At 32.4% G+C, this 16,439-nt stretch overlaps 1 long non-coding RNA gene across 1 annotated transcript in view; it reads right to left on the bottom strand.

The window, feature by feature from the left end:
- Positions 1–2,429: 2,429 nt before the first annotated feature.
- LOC129938966 (uncharacterized) overlaps positions 2,430–16,439 on the bottom strand; it is a 37,294-nt gene continuing 23,284 nt past the window's right edge. The window contains exons 3-4 of the long non-coding RNA XR_008780494.1: positions 2,903–3,055; positions 2,430–2,846 (exon numbers count right to left, since the gene is read on the bottom strand). This is a non-coding gene — a long non-coding RNA (uncharacterized LOC129938966). The remainder of the gene's footprint in view (positions 2,847–2,902; positions 3,056–16,439) is intronic.

Raw genomic sequence — 16,439 nt, 5'->3', positions numbered from 1 at the left:
ATCCTATAGGATGGTTTATAAACACCCCAATTTGACAGTATTCATTATAAATCCTAGTTCTGAAAAACTGGGTTAAAACCCAATTAAGATCTAATTTTTATAAAAATTGAGTTATGGAAAATTTGTGAAGAAATTGGCCGTTTCTTGTCTACGTTATTTTTATAAAAAAAATTTTTCTCAGCACTTAAAAAAATATAAGTTTTGGCAAGAAATGGGAAGCCCAGTTTCTTTTTGTTTAATTTAAGGGTCAAAATATGTTTTATTTTGTGCTTTATTCTCACAAGAATAAACGTAGATATAGTTTCAAATTTTCTGTGTCTTAATATTATATTTTAATTAAAGATAATAATCTTTTCGTCTTTTAAAGACATTTCATATTATGAAAACTAACTAAAAATCGAAATAATTGCACATAATATGTATGTACAACTACGTAACTACTAAGTATTTGAGAGAATTCAAGATTTTTTAGTTTGATGTTTTGAAAACAAATTCTTAAACGTTTTCCAATTAACTATTTATAAATATAATACACGTTAAGACACAGAAAAATAAGAATTAATTTAGGTATATTCGTACATAGAAAAATCATTATGATGATTCGCTTCACGCTATTCTTGCAACAACCATAACAAACTATTATTTCGTAATTTAAACAAAAATTTAAAATTCACTGTATAAAGTAAAGTCCCTGGCATCTGCAATTATTTGTCGCTTCCTCTGAATCAATTATTCCATCAGTTTTCTTAGAGAAATCATTATTTTTGTAGGTGTCTTGGTTGTGCTTGTTTGGCAATGCTTGGTTGAGCATCTGATGAACACTTCATTGTTTTCCCAAAAACCCAAAATAAAACACAACGTTCCTGATTTAATGGAGTTCCGGTTCAAAAACTTTGCTTAATTTATGTCTCTCTTTTTTTTAGTTGAAATATTTGATATTTGACTTTTGCCTCCCGAACCCGATCCCAACCAAATCTACAAAGGAAGGTTTAATAACCTCTTCTCAGCGCTCAGCGTTAATAATGTATCACGGACAAAGTCAAAGGCAAGTCAAATCATACACTTATGACATCTTGTAAGCAATCGAAGCAGAAACACGGCTTACCCGCTTTTCTTTGTTTCACATGGAAAACTCGAACTCATTCGTCATCGTATAATTTTCCAAATGTACCCGCCATACTGCGCTCCGCTGCGCTGTCCTTTGCCGTTTGCGTCGCCGCTCCGCCGCGCCGTTCTGTGGTAACCATTATATCACAGTCACAGTGCGTTATTATGCCACCTTTTGTTCGTGAAAACTTCAAGTACTCCGGTCATTTTGCTCAATCAAACAACACAAAAAAAAAAGACGAATTGCACCGCACCACCACCGTCATTAGAGAGTTCATAAAGCGCATTCGTAGAAAACAATGGAAAACGAGTTCGCTGCCGATGATATTTTTATGTGAAAATACTGGATTTTTATTAACAGATTTTCTTTGATTACATCAAAAAGAAAAGATTGAAAGAAAAATGCTGGTATAATAAACTTAATATAAAAATGAAACGCGTTTTCTTTTCTTTTCTTGTTTTTTTATTTTCTTTGTGTTTAATGGAGAAAACACGTTCAATCTTCATCATCATTTCGCTGGAGGATCGTTGATCGACATTTGACAGGACCAAACGTAACCCAGAGGTGACAGCGCAGCGCAGCGCCGAATGTTATTTGAATCAGTTATCCGCGATTTGTTTTTTTTTAGGGAGAAAATCGTGTTTTTCCGTGAAAAAGATGCAACGGGTTTGAGAGTATTTTCTTTATTTTTCCCATCGCAGTGTGAGGTAATAAACAATAATAGATTTATTGTTTGTTGTCACACAACAGTGGAAACTACCCCTAATGCGCGCAATGCATTATGTTCATAGATACCTTACCTAGGCATTATGTTTAGTTTCTTAAGAGGCGTATACTTGTACACATTAGAATAGGTACAGTCTTTTTTTCAAACGCTTGATTAATTTGATAGTCGAATTGGGTTATATGTAGTTTAAAAACGTATTCTACTTTAAACAAGCCCTATTCCAAAATTAAGTGAACAGGAACTATGTCATTTAGACTTAGTTTACAATTGGTACTGAACAACTGAAGCATTAGAAATGCATTTATATTGTTTGTATATAAATATTATTGTAGCTCTTTCTTTGACATCCTGACATAGAGTTATCAATTGTAAACTCAGTAGGGCCTTGCCAAGTGCTGATTTTTAATCTTGCTCAATTTCAGAAAAATCAAAGTCAGGATCCTTTAATTTGCAATCATACCTATTCCATAAGTTCTTCGACGCGATGAATTTGTAACAGATTTTTAAACGATGCAAAAGTAAAAAACATCTGTCAAAATTAAATAAAAGTCTTAATAAAAAATCATTGTTCAATGTTTAACAAATGCAGTTTTATGTAATTATTGGTAAATAAATAAGTAATTCAAATGATAAGTTTAGAAATGTATTACAACACAAGTAGCGATAGTCATGATGAAGAAGAAGGGGGAGTGTGAAGTTTTTAAAAAGCACAATTAATTATAAAAAGAAAGCAGATAATACAATCCTCAAATCCATTTGATTTGTCAGATTCAAATTCTGCATCTGCATCTGTAGCCTGTAGTATGTCCGGATGTAGTCGTCAAAGTATTTGGAAGTAAATTGGGCTGGGATACGGCAATTGGATTTCCGTTTGGGTTTAACCACTGTTTGTATGTAAGCAAATTTACTACATAATCTTCCAGCGTAGATAAATTTTCCTCCAGTTGCTTTTCTTTCTTTTGAATTGTTTATTATTTTCTTCTTCACTTTTAACTTAAAGGCGGCCGAAACCTGATTAAAGCAAGCATTACAATATTGTTTACATTAATGAAATAAGCGATTCAAACCTTTTGCCAACCATCTTCATCTCTTATTGGAGAACCCTTGCTGTTCAGCTGTTCAGCTATGGAATTCCATTCCCTTTTTATGCCAGTTTTGTTGATTCCCTTCAAAAATCCCTTAGCCAACTGTTCGTTGCTCTCCATCATCTCGACCTGGAACTGAATCTGATTTGTTAATTTCAACTGCAAATGTTAACAAATATTTTGTTTTTATTTATCGCAAATAAAATACTAATAAATTCCATAAAATCTAATTTTATGCATACAAAACAAAGTTCGAACACACTTGATCAACTTTAATCAAGAATTATTTCAGTTGATAATCATAGAATACTTTAGTTCAATTAAAACGTAATTAACGAATCCATAGATCGAGCAGTTAATTTGAGATTTCGTTAATCAGACAATTTTGCTTGATTGGGTCTATTTAATCAAGGATTAATTAGAATTCAGGTTTGTTCAAACTAGATTCACACACTGGCTTGCTAATTAGAAAAAGATATGCTGATTTGATATTCCCGCCATCTTCGGTTTTCTGTGACGTCACAATCGTCTTTCATGATTATTTTAATTTTTAAGTGAAGAGCTATATTTTTAATATTAATGACATCATATTTTCAGTGCATCTGGTATTTCAATTACGTGGAAAGCTGTTGAAATATTGCTGTTGACGATATTGAAGATTCAGATTACGGAAGCAAACTGTTACAATTATCAAAGATATTGGTACAGACTAAGATTATTTTCATTTTAAACGTCTACATTCCTTCAAAAAGTTTGGAGTCTGTGAATAACGATCTCTACTTGACATTAGACTGTCTTATAAATTTGTCAAGCTGAAACCAATATTTTACTTAGGTGATTTTAGTTTACCGCACATTGACTGGATTCCATTCGAACACAAATCCTGCCTTAAGGCCTCTCTTTCTTCTTTAAAATTGGAGCCATCTGTTCTCAATAAAATCCTTCTTAATGACTTACAGCAAACAAGCTGTATTAAAAACTCAAAAAATTGAATTCTCGATTTAGTATTTTCTTTTGACGCTATTAACAATCTTGTTCTAGAATCTAGATCAGAAATTACTAATATCATCACCCCTTGGACATTTTTCTTGACTTAAGTAATAACCTTACTGAACACAGTAATTCCTTTGGCTGCTTATATAATTTTGATTTCATAAGGGCTAATTTCCAGTTGTTGTCTGCACGTTTAACTATTTTTGGAACTGCTCATAGTTTAGCATTTTCTAATATCGACGAAGCAGCTTCAAATTTGTATGAGATCCTTAATACTTGTTTAGAAAAAAATGTACCTTTAAAGAAATCAAGAAATACAAACCTCAGCCACCCTTGGTACACGAAAGAATTGCGTTTACTGCGTAACAAAAGAAATAAAGCATGAAAAACTTATCTCAAAACTCTGTCTCCAATCATCTACTACAGAGTACGGTCCTTGATCTTTTATCCGCGTTGAATGAAGACGTGGCCGTTGCCGGTGCTATGCCGGTCCCGATGATATTCCCCCAATAATATTAAAAAAGTGCAGTAATGCTTTAGTTGAATCCCTTACCTTGTTATTCAAACTTTCTCTAAAAACAGGCAAATTTCCAGTGTATGGAAGAACTCATTTCTAACACCTAGGCCGACCCCATCACCTGCTTACATTTGACTTTATACAAAGTGACTTCCATAGAACAAGCTATGGAAAGAATGAAGCTTTAAGTCGAATGAGCATTTTATACAACTTAAACTGCTCATCGATAGATTCAAATCTAAATAAGGTGGGATTACAATTATTGTTTTGAACCTGTAGTATTTTGTAGTGTAATAATTCATGTTAAATGTTAATAATTATTATATTTTGTATTTTGTGCGTGTGTTAGGCTATAATTGTATTATTTTCTTACTAACAACTAACACATGCACTTATGATGCGCTTCAGATCGTAGTTTGACGCTTGCTATAAGCTAACTACTTACTGAAACTTCTGAAGTGAAAAAAAAAATTTAGAACTGATAAGCCGAAATTGCAGGAAAGATGTGATAGTTATATAACAATTTTTTCCTTTCAAACAATATTTGTCTAATAATTTCCAGAAGCTGGAATGCAACTCCAATAGTGAAACTTCTCATTACATCCACAAGTTCAAAAAAAACAAGATGGCACAAACGCCAACAAAACTCAATTCTTGATTATTTATTGACAACAAAATTGACACATAGACTGAAAAATGGAACGATTAATGAAAAGTTATGATTTGTTAATAGATATAGGAAAAAGTAAAGAAACGCTCTTTCATTATCACGGATTTCTTATTATGAATTAAAAGGAATCCGTGATAATCAAATTGCAACTTTAACCCATTTTGGACAAACTGTCCCTTAGTGACCTTGTAATCACCCGCTTACAATTCTAGCCGATATACATTTAATATGAAAAATCTGTCATTATCAAGAAAAAAAAAGCTTTGATATCACTCTAATTTTTGGTATGTTCGATATCAGTTTTAAATTTAAAACCATTTTACATCTTGTATTTGTATCTACAAAATACTACAATATTCTGTTTTCAAAAAAGTTCTAAGAAAAAACCCATCATTTCCCAATGACGGATAGCAGAATATAAAATTTAACACATATGTATGTACACTCGTATTTAAAAACATTAGGCAGAATATGCTTTAAAGGTCTATTATCGGTGTAAATCAATAATCCAAAATTGTCAATGGAAAGAGATCCCAAGCAAGTATTTATGAGTATATTCAATGACGAGTTAGGTACTCACTTATAAAAGCAATAATTTAAAACACATTTTCTCACTTACATGAGTAAAATAGATCGCACCTTAATGCGTTTTGGTTTTGTTTTCAACAAAGTCAAAAACTGACAGCATCAAAAATATAATAGCAAAACATATTAACTAAAAATAGCTCCATATTCTTTGCCGCAGCAGAACACAAGCTATCCCTTGATGAGCCATCAGCTTCAGCACCACTCTTTCTATACGTGTGTACCTACTACTCCCGGCCCGGGTTTCAGAATAAATCTTAACATCGGCGACAACTCAGAGGAAATTCTTAACAATTTTAGGATTATCTTGTCGCATGCAGCGAAATCCATAATATTCCTCACAATTTTCAATGCATGCAACCGACAACGAGGGGATCGCGTTCGCGTCATCTATTTTCGTATCGTATCATATCCATGTCTCTTTTGATTTCGGTTTTCGGAGGTCCTACATTTCCATATACAAATACCTCAGTACAACATACTGCACTGCACGTTGCCAACTACTGCTCCGCGTCTGCATAACCTTGTCATATAGAAATACCTAACCTAAGAGTGTTGCCTGTACGGCAGCAGGGCTCTGACCTGTTTCAAGAAAATTAAATTTTAAGATTGCCTCCCCAAACTGCAGCATTCGGCATCAGCTACATCTTGACTCCCACAGCTGCATCATATGCATCTGTCCTTGGATGTTTCGGAACGAAACAATTTTCAATATTAATTCTTACACTTAAACGTAAAATGCTGCCCCCAACTCGGGAATCTTTCTGGATAAAATTAGAATTTTTCAGAATCGCATAATGAGTACGATGAAGGGATTTTCCGATTTTGTTATTTTTTTTGTTGTAGTTCGAAAATACTTTCTGCTGCTTAATTAATGAATTCTTACATGTTTTTCAGTTTAACGGTACGTTAAAATAAGGGAGGTACTGAAAATGATATGCATCTTCAGTTTAAAAATAAAAGAACAACAAAAAAAGATGACAAAATAATAAGTAAGTTTGTGCACATGCCCCAACCTACAGTAGTGTGTAGGTTGTAGGAGATTTGAACGAGTAGCATTCGGTTTTATTTTATTAATAATTCACATAAATAATTACACTGATTACAGAATGTGATGAGCGGTACAAATTATTAATAGTTACAAATTTTCTTATCATTAGGAAATTTACTAGCTATTTAAAAATTTTAATATTGGCCGACTAAATTACGCTTTTTTCTGTTGCACAAATAAAACAATACTTTTTCAAAGGATTAAGACGCCTTAAATTTGATTTGAATTTTTTCTATCACATCAGGTTTTTAAAATCTCCGCTTACGTTTTGGATTAAATTTTTAGTGCTGATTTGTAATCCAATCTATAATTTTTTTTGATAAAGTTTAAAAAAAAAAATCGTTTCAAACATTATTTTTAGATTCCTTAATATATTTTATTAACTTGATGTTTAGACAACAGATTCGTTACAAGAAAAAAACTTACTTTCATACCATTTTGCCTTTGCCTGTCGAAAACCATATAAGCAAAAGCGTTTTATTTTTTTAAGGCTGGTGTAACCTAGCAACTTTTGAAGTTTTTTCAAATATTGTGTAAAACTATATAAATATTTTAACTAAATATTTAAGAAACGAATTATGGATTTGGAAAATCATCACGAGTTTTATTGAAAAAAAAAGCTTCTTCATGAATTAAGATAGCCTCAAAAAGCATTACAAAAAAGTGATATCTCAAAAAACCTAATCTAGTTTCGAAAGAAGGCCACCAAAACAAATGTTTTTTTTAATGCCAGAAAGAAAACCTTGATTACAGGTGTATCAATGGCGGATCCGGTGGGGGTGTGGTTAGTGTCATAGGGGTCATGTAAAAAAATATTACTAAAATCTTTGTTTTGACAAAATTTTGAATTGGAAACATATTTAGTGATGCTTTAAATTGTTTTCATAAGATCTTTTCTGAGAAAAAGATTTAATAGCCGTGTTTTTTATGGTATTCCATATATAGTAACAATGAGAAATTGCCAAAAAAAAGGTCCGCAGTAGTCTAGTTTCTGTATTTGAAAGTTGATACAGTTGAATATTTGCCAGAATAATTAAAAAAAAAATCTAAAACAAAATAGCGAAATTCAGACCAGGAGTGAAATCGGGTAAGCTGCTTTTTAATAGTAGACTATCAAGAAAATACGTGTGTGTAAGGTTATAGTCGATTTCAGAGTTTTAAACAAACAATTTGACATAAACTAAAAACTTCGAGAAGGGGGTTTGTTCGTAGACTGCTACATTAACATGTGGTGTTGAAGCAAGCTTGAAGCTCGCTTCAATTCTTTATATACGTGAATCGAGTTGAAATGAGCTTGATTCCCCGACCGGAATGGAGTCAAAATTTGGGAAGAAAACCTGTGCGGAGCAGTTGGTCTTACAGATAATGCATTATGGTCTGTTTATTTGCATGTTTGTGTAAACAAAATATCGTTTTGTTTTAATCAAATTTAAAAAAAATTGCACATGGAGTAGGTAGCATATTCTAATATTGTGCTGAACTATTCAGTTCTTCATTGTTTATCACGAATCAAACTATCTCACTTGCACTTCATAAGAAATATTGAAATACAATTTGCATTTTAGAAAGTGCTGTCAAACTTAATCATTTTTAAATCTTCTTGTGTGGTGGAAACACCGAAAAGATTTATTAAATCTAAGCTGAGACAAACCTTTGGTGGAAACATAGCAAAACTTAATTATCTTTTATATGGTTTTCTCTTGTAAAATAAGCCCAGTTAGTCTATTTTCATTAACAGATCTAAATAATATCAACAGTAACAGATTGATTTGTTCTCCAATGGAAAATACACGATTCCAAATGTACAACTACTCAACGAACACAGCCATCGAGATACAAATGCAATATTAATCGTGCCAACATTTGAGAACGAAATCACATAAGATCCATTCGAGACTCGTATAAATTTCAAAAACCCACCCGTAGTAAGATTCTACTTTAACTTTTATGGGTAGTATCCATACTGCGAACATTGTTTTTGTTATTCGTGTAAAATCCTACCATACTATTGATAGATTTTCCAACAAAACACGGGTAATGTTGTGGTTATTAAGAAGTAACCTTGATTAAAAGATAGCCAATTTGATACTAAATCGCCTTTAAATTCCTGAAATTCCTCTTCAATTCCTTCATATTTTATTTTGACACACATTACACTTTCTTAGAATTTTTTTTTAAATAAAATACAAAAATGTTTTAAAAATTAAGGAAATCTACTTTTTGCTTTTAATTCTCTGGAACTGAGATTTAAACACGAATTTCAAAAATATAAATGTCCCAAACACAGCAAAAGTGTCACTTTCGTTAAACTAGTGGCTAATTGTTTCATATCTATCAATTTCATATAAATGCTTTGAATCTTTCGAGAACTGAAGTGAAAAGAGATTTTGCAACATGTAGTTTGTGAGTGGAACACTAAAGTTTTTTCCCAACTTATTTGTTTACCTTAATTCGTTTTTGATTTATATTTAGAGAAACTATGTACTTCAATGCACCTATTTCCTTAATTTTAAGAACCAAACATTTATCTTTCTACAATTTGTAAGATTTGTTGACTCCTTTAAGACCAAAATATTTTCAAAAGGTTCCTACAAAACAGTAATTCGTTTAGAATGTGTCTTCTAGCATCCGCTTTAATCTGAGAGTAAGCAGACTGACAACGATAGTAATGTTAGATTCCCAAAAATTAAGCCCGTTAGAAATACGTAAAAAAACAGCAATTTCTTCCTTACTTGTTCTATTTTCTTTTCCTGCTAAAACAATCAAATTTTCTGGCGAACATTCTCATTGTCTGGGTTTCTGCATTCATATTTTTATATCGTTCTTTGCATTTATAGAAATGCTGACAAGAACAGAATATAGTGCTTTTGGAGAAAAGCTTCATTTCAACACATTTTCGAACATTTTTGCGTGAAATGCACCAAAAATGCTCTAAACTATTTAAATTTAGCTCTTAAATATGACACTCATGTATTTTGAATCATGTTGGAATACTATCATATACAACCATGGACATTAAAATAGACACATAGACAGTTGCTAAGAGTAAAACCAAATTAAAACAAAAACATGAATTAAAAGTAGTTTTAACCGTTATCAAAAAAAAGTTTGACTTTCTTATGTTATTATTTTTTTTTTTTTATTATTGATCGTTTGGAGATGAACCGTTAATTAGTTTAGACTGTGTTTTGGTGTTAAAATAGAAACACATTGGAACACAAACCTTTATATTTAACTAGTATCTAATATTTTTTAAATATTTTTTTTTAATTTTTATAAAACAATAAGTTTACTTTAGGAAGTAAATTCAGATTATTTTAATAAATAAGCAATGTAAGCAATGTTCCCTAGAAGAGAAAGTTGTCATTTTAGTTCTACGAAGTGATGGAAAATCTTTGAGGGTAATAGCCACTATAATTAGCAGATCTCTCAAGTTGATTGCAAAAGCAATTTGACAGCTGAGAACCAAAAAACAGAGAGGAAAACCAAGCAAAAAACCACGAGAGAAGACTGAAAGATAATTTGCCTCAAAAAAAGATCTTTCAAGGGAAATAAAAAAACAAACTATAGCTTCCAATAACTTCCAGAACTGTTCGTAGAAGACTTCTTGAACCTAACATGCTCAGAAGGATCGCTAGAATGGTGCCCTTACTAAGGAAAACAAAATATAACAACGCGGTTTAAATTCGCACACGATTATTTTGATTGGAATGGGCCAGAAGGAGGGAAAAAGTGCAGGAATGCTTTGTTGATGGACGAAAAAAACATACATTTGTTCGGAAGTGATGGCAGACAAACCGTTAGAAGGCTTAATTTGAAAGAACTGAATCCCAAATACATCCATAACACGGTCAAGAATGTATAGGTGAATTTCATGAAGGATACGATGCTGCCTTATGCGGACGAGAACCAGCCTCTCGAATGTGTTCTTCAGCAAGACAACTACCCTAAGCACACATCCAAGTCAAAAGTATTTTAAGGACCAAAAAATCAGCGTATTGAAGTGGCCATCCTAATTGCCTGACTAAGTCCCGTAGAACATTTTGGCGGAGATTTAAAATGTGCGGTTAGGAAACATTTAACAACAAATTAAACCGCACTGTGGAGGATGGTTCAACAGGAGTGGTACAATATTTCAATTGACAGATGCCACTGATTATTTGACTCAATAGTCAATACCCAACAGATGTCATATTGTAATTAAAGCTAAGGGCCAGGCTACTAAATATTAAAATAATTTTTAGATCCAGAATAGCTTTGCATTTAATTAAATTTGTTTACATCTTTGTATGTATCAATTTAAATGTCCCCGAAATTTGTTCCTTTTTTTTGCAATTATTTTATGTTATAATTTTACTACAAATAATTGGTAATTTTAGTTTGAAAGAAAAAAAAATAAGAAAATGAAGACAAAACTTAAAAAAAAATATATTTTTAAGTGAATAAGAAATTGAATTTTTATAAAACTCTGTTTGGTGTTTCTATTTTAATGTCCATATTTGTATATAGGGAGTCGTCCAAATAAAATTGTTGGACCATATCTTGCTGAGGCTGCGACATACATTATGTAATTTAGAGAAAATAAAACAATATTTTTTAGGCGGTGTTTTTAAAAAAAACTCATTTTTATGTTTGTGGTGCTACCACAAACCCCGGGCCCCCCCCTGGTATAGAAAGTCTGGATCACCCTTACAATGTATTCATTGTTGTTAAACAAATACAAAAAATAGAGCAAACATACAAAAATGTACCAAACGGATTTGTGATTTTAACCTTATTGCAGGAAATTTTTACATTTCAAAACGTTTTACCTTTAAAACTTACTAAAAGAGCTTTAATATTTTACTTAATCGTTTAAAATTGTGTGTTTTATTTGCTTAAGCCTTATACCTGTTAAATCGAAGTGTTGCACCATTGATCCAAAATTGCAGCCTTAATCCATGACTAAAGTTTTGTTAAAACTTTAGCCTACCGTGAAAAAATAGCTCTTATTCTTGATTTGTGAAATATTTAGTACATGCATATATATGTATGTATGTACTATGTCCATACATGAAAAAGACAATTTTATACATGACATAACTTTATGAGATAAAAGGATGTTTCTTTCCGACTTATAGAAAATCCAAGTCGGTGGTCTTCAAACCTCAAACGTCATTTTCCGTGAAATGAATGTTGGCTTCAATGTATTTAAAGTGTATCACAGGATGAAAAGTAATCCCAATTTTTTCCTTTATAATTTCGTTATCGTATCTTGTTTGAGTTTTTCATTTTTCCTCAACTACAACTGTCCATCAGCTTAAGACAAATAACTGAAACTAATCCTTTAAAAAAATGCAAAAGTTGATTTATTTTCAAACACCAAAAAGGACAAAGCAGCTGCTCAGAATTTAGTTTCACGATGTGATACGTGTAGAGCTCAAATTTCTTTAAAAATCCGCGGTAAATCCTAAGGGAACCATTATCCTCGGACACTCGGGTCAGTCGCATAAATTATAATCGCTGACCATTCATTAAGGGGTGATGATGTTTAAGATTTATATGCCAAACAAAGTGGTTCGATGTGAGATTTATGTTCGCGCCTTATAAAATAATCACACCCAAGGATTTTCATTTTATGTGCATACTCGTAGCGTAGTGCGTTCTCGAAAGCATTTTTCTTTTAATTTCTTCTTCTTGTGTCCATTTAAAACCTTCAATGATTTATTGGGCATTCAAAACTGCAATTATTAAAAAAAAATCTCGGGACTTTCACATGAAATGGTGGCAAAGAGCAGATGTCAGTTTTATGGGCGACTCATAATAGAAGTGGGGAATATTTAAATCCTTTATTTCTTTGGTCTCTCTTTCCATAGTACATCTTTTTGTAATTTTAAGTGGTCTTGCTGAAGACTAATTTGTATACATGGTTTAAAATATGACGGTATCGCCACACTCATAAATTAATATTCAAAATAGACCGCGAAGGATTAAGGACAAGTGGGTTTCAAATTTGAATAAATTGAAGCATGTTATTATATTCAATGGGAATCATATTGAAAAATGTTTATTGTTTAGAAATTATTGGAGAGGCTTTCGTAAAAAGAAATTATTCCTTTAAAATTACTATCCCAGAGAAGGATAAACTAAATTGGTCTGTGAACGGATATACACAATTAATGCCCCAATTTTTAACGACTCTACAATTTAATGTTTAAAAACTACATTATGATTCAATTACATTAATTTTTAGAAAATAAAAGTATGAGAAAAATACTGCATTTTAGAAGAGCTATTAAATTTCATAATTTATTTCGAAAACTTTGGTTATAAAAATTGACATTCCAAAATTGTAAGATTTTCCACACAAAAGAATGAGTTTTTATTTCGTGATGAAAAATATTTATTTATTAAAGGATATAATAAGTACCTAATATTAAAAGAAACTCATAAAATTAAAATAAATTCGGAGTTCATATATAGTTTTAACAAAAAAGTCTGTAATGTCATACTACTATAAACGCCCTGCTTGTATATTCCATAACATGCATTTTTAACTGCTTTCCAAAGTTGATTCTTACTGGCTGAATTAGCACCATGAATATTTTTTAAGGTTCTTCCAAATGTCAGTTTGCTTGTCCATAATATTAACCTATTTGTCTTTTCACAATTCTGACATACCGACTTACACAGCTGGTCAAAAAAATAGGTGTGTGAACATTTTTCATATCCACTCTTGACTTGTTACTGATTAGCGGTTGTTTTGAATGCAAGCAATGCAGCCAACATTTTTTTAAAGAAAGAACAGTTATTTTCTCTATAAGGATGATAAACTTTTTGCATTTAAGTTATGTAATGCTAAGCAGATAAGTTATTTGTGTTGGAATAAGATTCTGTGTGTCTTAGAAGTTGGCCATAAGGTTTGCTCCAAATAAAATCCAAGCTTCTTATAATATTATTTATTTTAGGGTATAAACTCTTGAGGTGGGTTGTTTAAAATCATTTTATTAGCTTCAAATAATAGGTTTTCGTTCATTACTATTTAAATATGGGTCACCAGAGGAAAGCAAATTAGTTTGTCGACTTAGAGATAAGGGCCAGAACTACAAATTTATTTCGGAGGTCCTAGGCAGACATCAAAATTTAATATCAAATGCTATCAAGCCCAAAGGAATACGCGAAAATAGAGGCCGGCCGAAAAACATAAACTACCACTGACCGCCTCATACTATTTCTAGCTAAATCTAATTCTTTTACTTCGTCAAAGAAGAAGAGGGCTTCAGAACTCGAATATCCCAGGAAGAATTGCCGGGAAAGTTGCATTCCTTTGGGCTGGCAATATAAGGTCCAGAAAATTATTTGCCTTAAACCATGCTAATTGGAACGAACCAGAGGGCGTACAAAAATGGCGAAATATCTTGTGGTGTAATGAAACAAAAGTAAATTTGTTTTTATCGGATTCTGGGCTCAATTTAAGGCGACCAAAAGGTAGGAACTACAACTCCCGCTATACACCGAAAACTATTAAACACGCAGGAGGGAATATACTGGTGTGGGCCTGTTTTCCCTGGTACGGTGTACGTATTTCATTCTGTTTAAATAACATCTTAACAAAATACAGATATAGTGATATTTTGGAAGATGTCATGTTAACGTTCCTTTCGCCAAGACAATAATCCGAAACATACGGCAGGTCTTGTGAAAGATTGGTTTCGAGAGAAAAAAGTATCCGTTGTCCCATGGCCAAGTCAATCACCTGATCTCAATTCTATTGAGAACTAGTGAAATGAGCTTCAGCGTTAGTTAGGGGTTCAATATTTCATAAATGGGGTCAATATTTCCCACAATTGTGGGGAGCGGTTCAAAGAGAATGGTAATCTATACCCCAGCAAACATGCCGAAAGTTACTAATTTAGGAAGACGCACCTATTTTATTTGTCTAAGTGAAAAACCTCCATCTGTAGTTTTGGGGCTATATTATCTATAATTGTAATGTATTTCAAAGCCTTAAAGTGTTTTTTATTTAATTAATATAAGAGCTTTAAAATTAATATTTAACATAACAAAAGAATAAAAAATTAATTGATACAAAAATTAACTATCAAACCTATTTTTTTGACTAGCTGTGTATGTGGTCATCTTACTAGAACACCCATTTTTACTTGTGACATGTAGAAACTATATGGCAAGTTTTGCATTCGTAAAAAATTTCGAACTCGAGATTTTTATCTAACATAACATTACGATGTCAATCTACCAATCGGGATGTCCTCACATTCGATATCTCAAAAATAGTTCATTATTTTTTTACGAAAATCAAATGTATAACGCATATTAACAAGCTGTAAGTAACTGCATCCTTAGAATATTTTTAAACTAACCGGCCCATATCTAGGCAGGCGCTCCAATAACACACCTAAATCTCTTGGACAGACCGTTGTTTAACTGAAACTTTTGTATCTGTTGAGTACCGCCGTAAGGTTTCATGTATGTCATTATTTTATCGCTATTTTCATAAACAATGTGAAATAGCCGGTCGCATTCCTCCACTCAAACAATTTAATCGTAATACCCGTTCTTTTAGGAATGCCCATCAGTTTACCCTTGAGCCCAATTTCGGACGTACAGTAAAGTACAAAGATTCTTTTTTTAGTCGCACTACACAAATGTGAAAACCAGACTCAATACTTCCAACTCATTACAATGTGCAGGAATTCAAAACCTTTTAAATGCTATCCCTCTTATTATTCATATCCCCTTGAGTGCGCGCACACTATATAAAAAAATAGGTAAATTAGTACAAAAATCTCCAACGTTTTTGGAAGTTTAATAAATCAAGGATTTTTGATCATTTTATAGGTACATTTAAAATTTAGTTTTTCATTGTAAACAGATTCTTTGGATTCTAGAGCAGATTCGTGCGACCCAGTCGTGCACATAATTTTCTTATGTGTATATTAATGATTTAAAAGATTCTTACATAAAAATGTTGGTTCTTAATCTCAGTTTTTTAATATGAAGCGTTTTATGATAAGGACTTGACAATTTTTTTTTAAAGTAAACGTAAACCATCCAGGACATTTACTATCGACTTGAAATTCAATCAAACCATTTCCAAATGGAACGCGACTTCGTTTACATGGCCACTGCGGTCGGTTCGCTGACTTTGTTGACCACACGCCGCCATTCACATTAACCTGACAATTCGTTCTAGTCGACGAAAAAATGTAGCTTAATAACGCCGCCGGCGTTTTTTGATGAGCTGATCAGACACATTTTGTTTATTGAAGAACCTATTCAGTCAAAAAATTAGCTTCGTGATTAAAATGCCTCATGTAAGCGCATCTTCTCCAGATAGCTGCGAACATCCGTGCGAAGCTTCAATTCTTGAGTCACCTTGTATGGGTTTTAACTGAATATGCAATTTCGAAAAGGGCACAAATCGGATATTTTGTTAAATACGTTTTCTATACCAATGTGACGTAAATGCTTGTCTACACCCATCGAATCGAAAACGGCACATCTCTGGTAATAATTCTACTATAAACGCCATCGCCTGTATATTTTTTTTTTTGACAGGAGGAAATGTTCAAAAGACACTTGGCAGTATTCGACCCCAGTAGTGTGGGACTCTTAACCACTAAAACCACCTCTTCATCAGGACCAATCTATAAGGATCGACTTCCGATTTTTCTTTCTTAACTTTGTACAGTCACTTTGGGGG

This window comes from Eupeodes corollae, chromosome 1, assembly GCF_945859685.1.
Source record: "Eupeodes corollae chromosome 1, idEupCoro1.1, whole genome shotgun sequence".
Classification (NCBI taxonomy): domain Eukaryota; kingdom Metazoa; phylum Arthropoda; class Insecta; order Diptera; family Syrphidae; genus Eupeodes; species Eupeodes corollae.
Note: the sequence above shows the minus strand (reverse complement) of the source record. Positions and strands in the feature narration are given on the sequence as shown.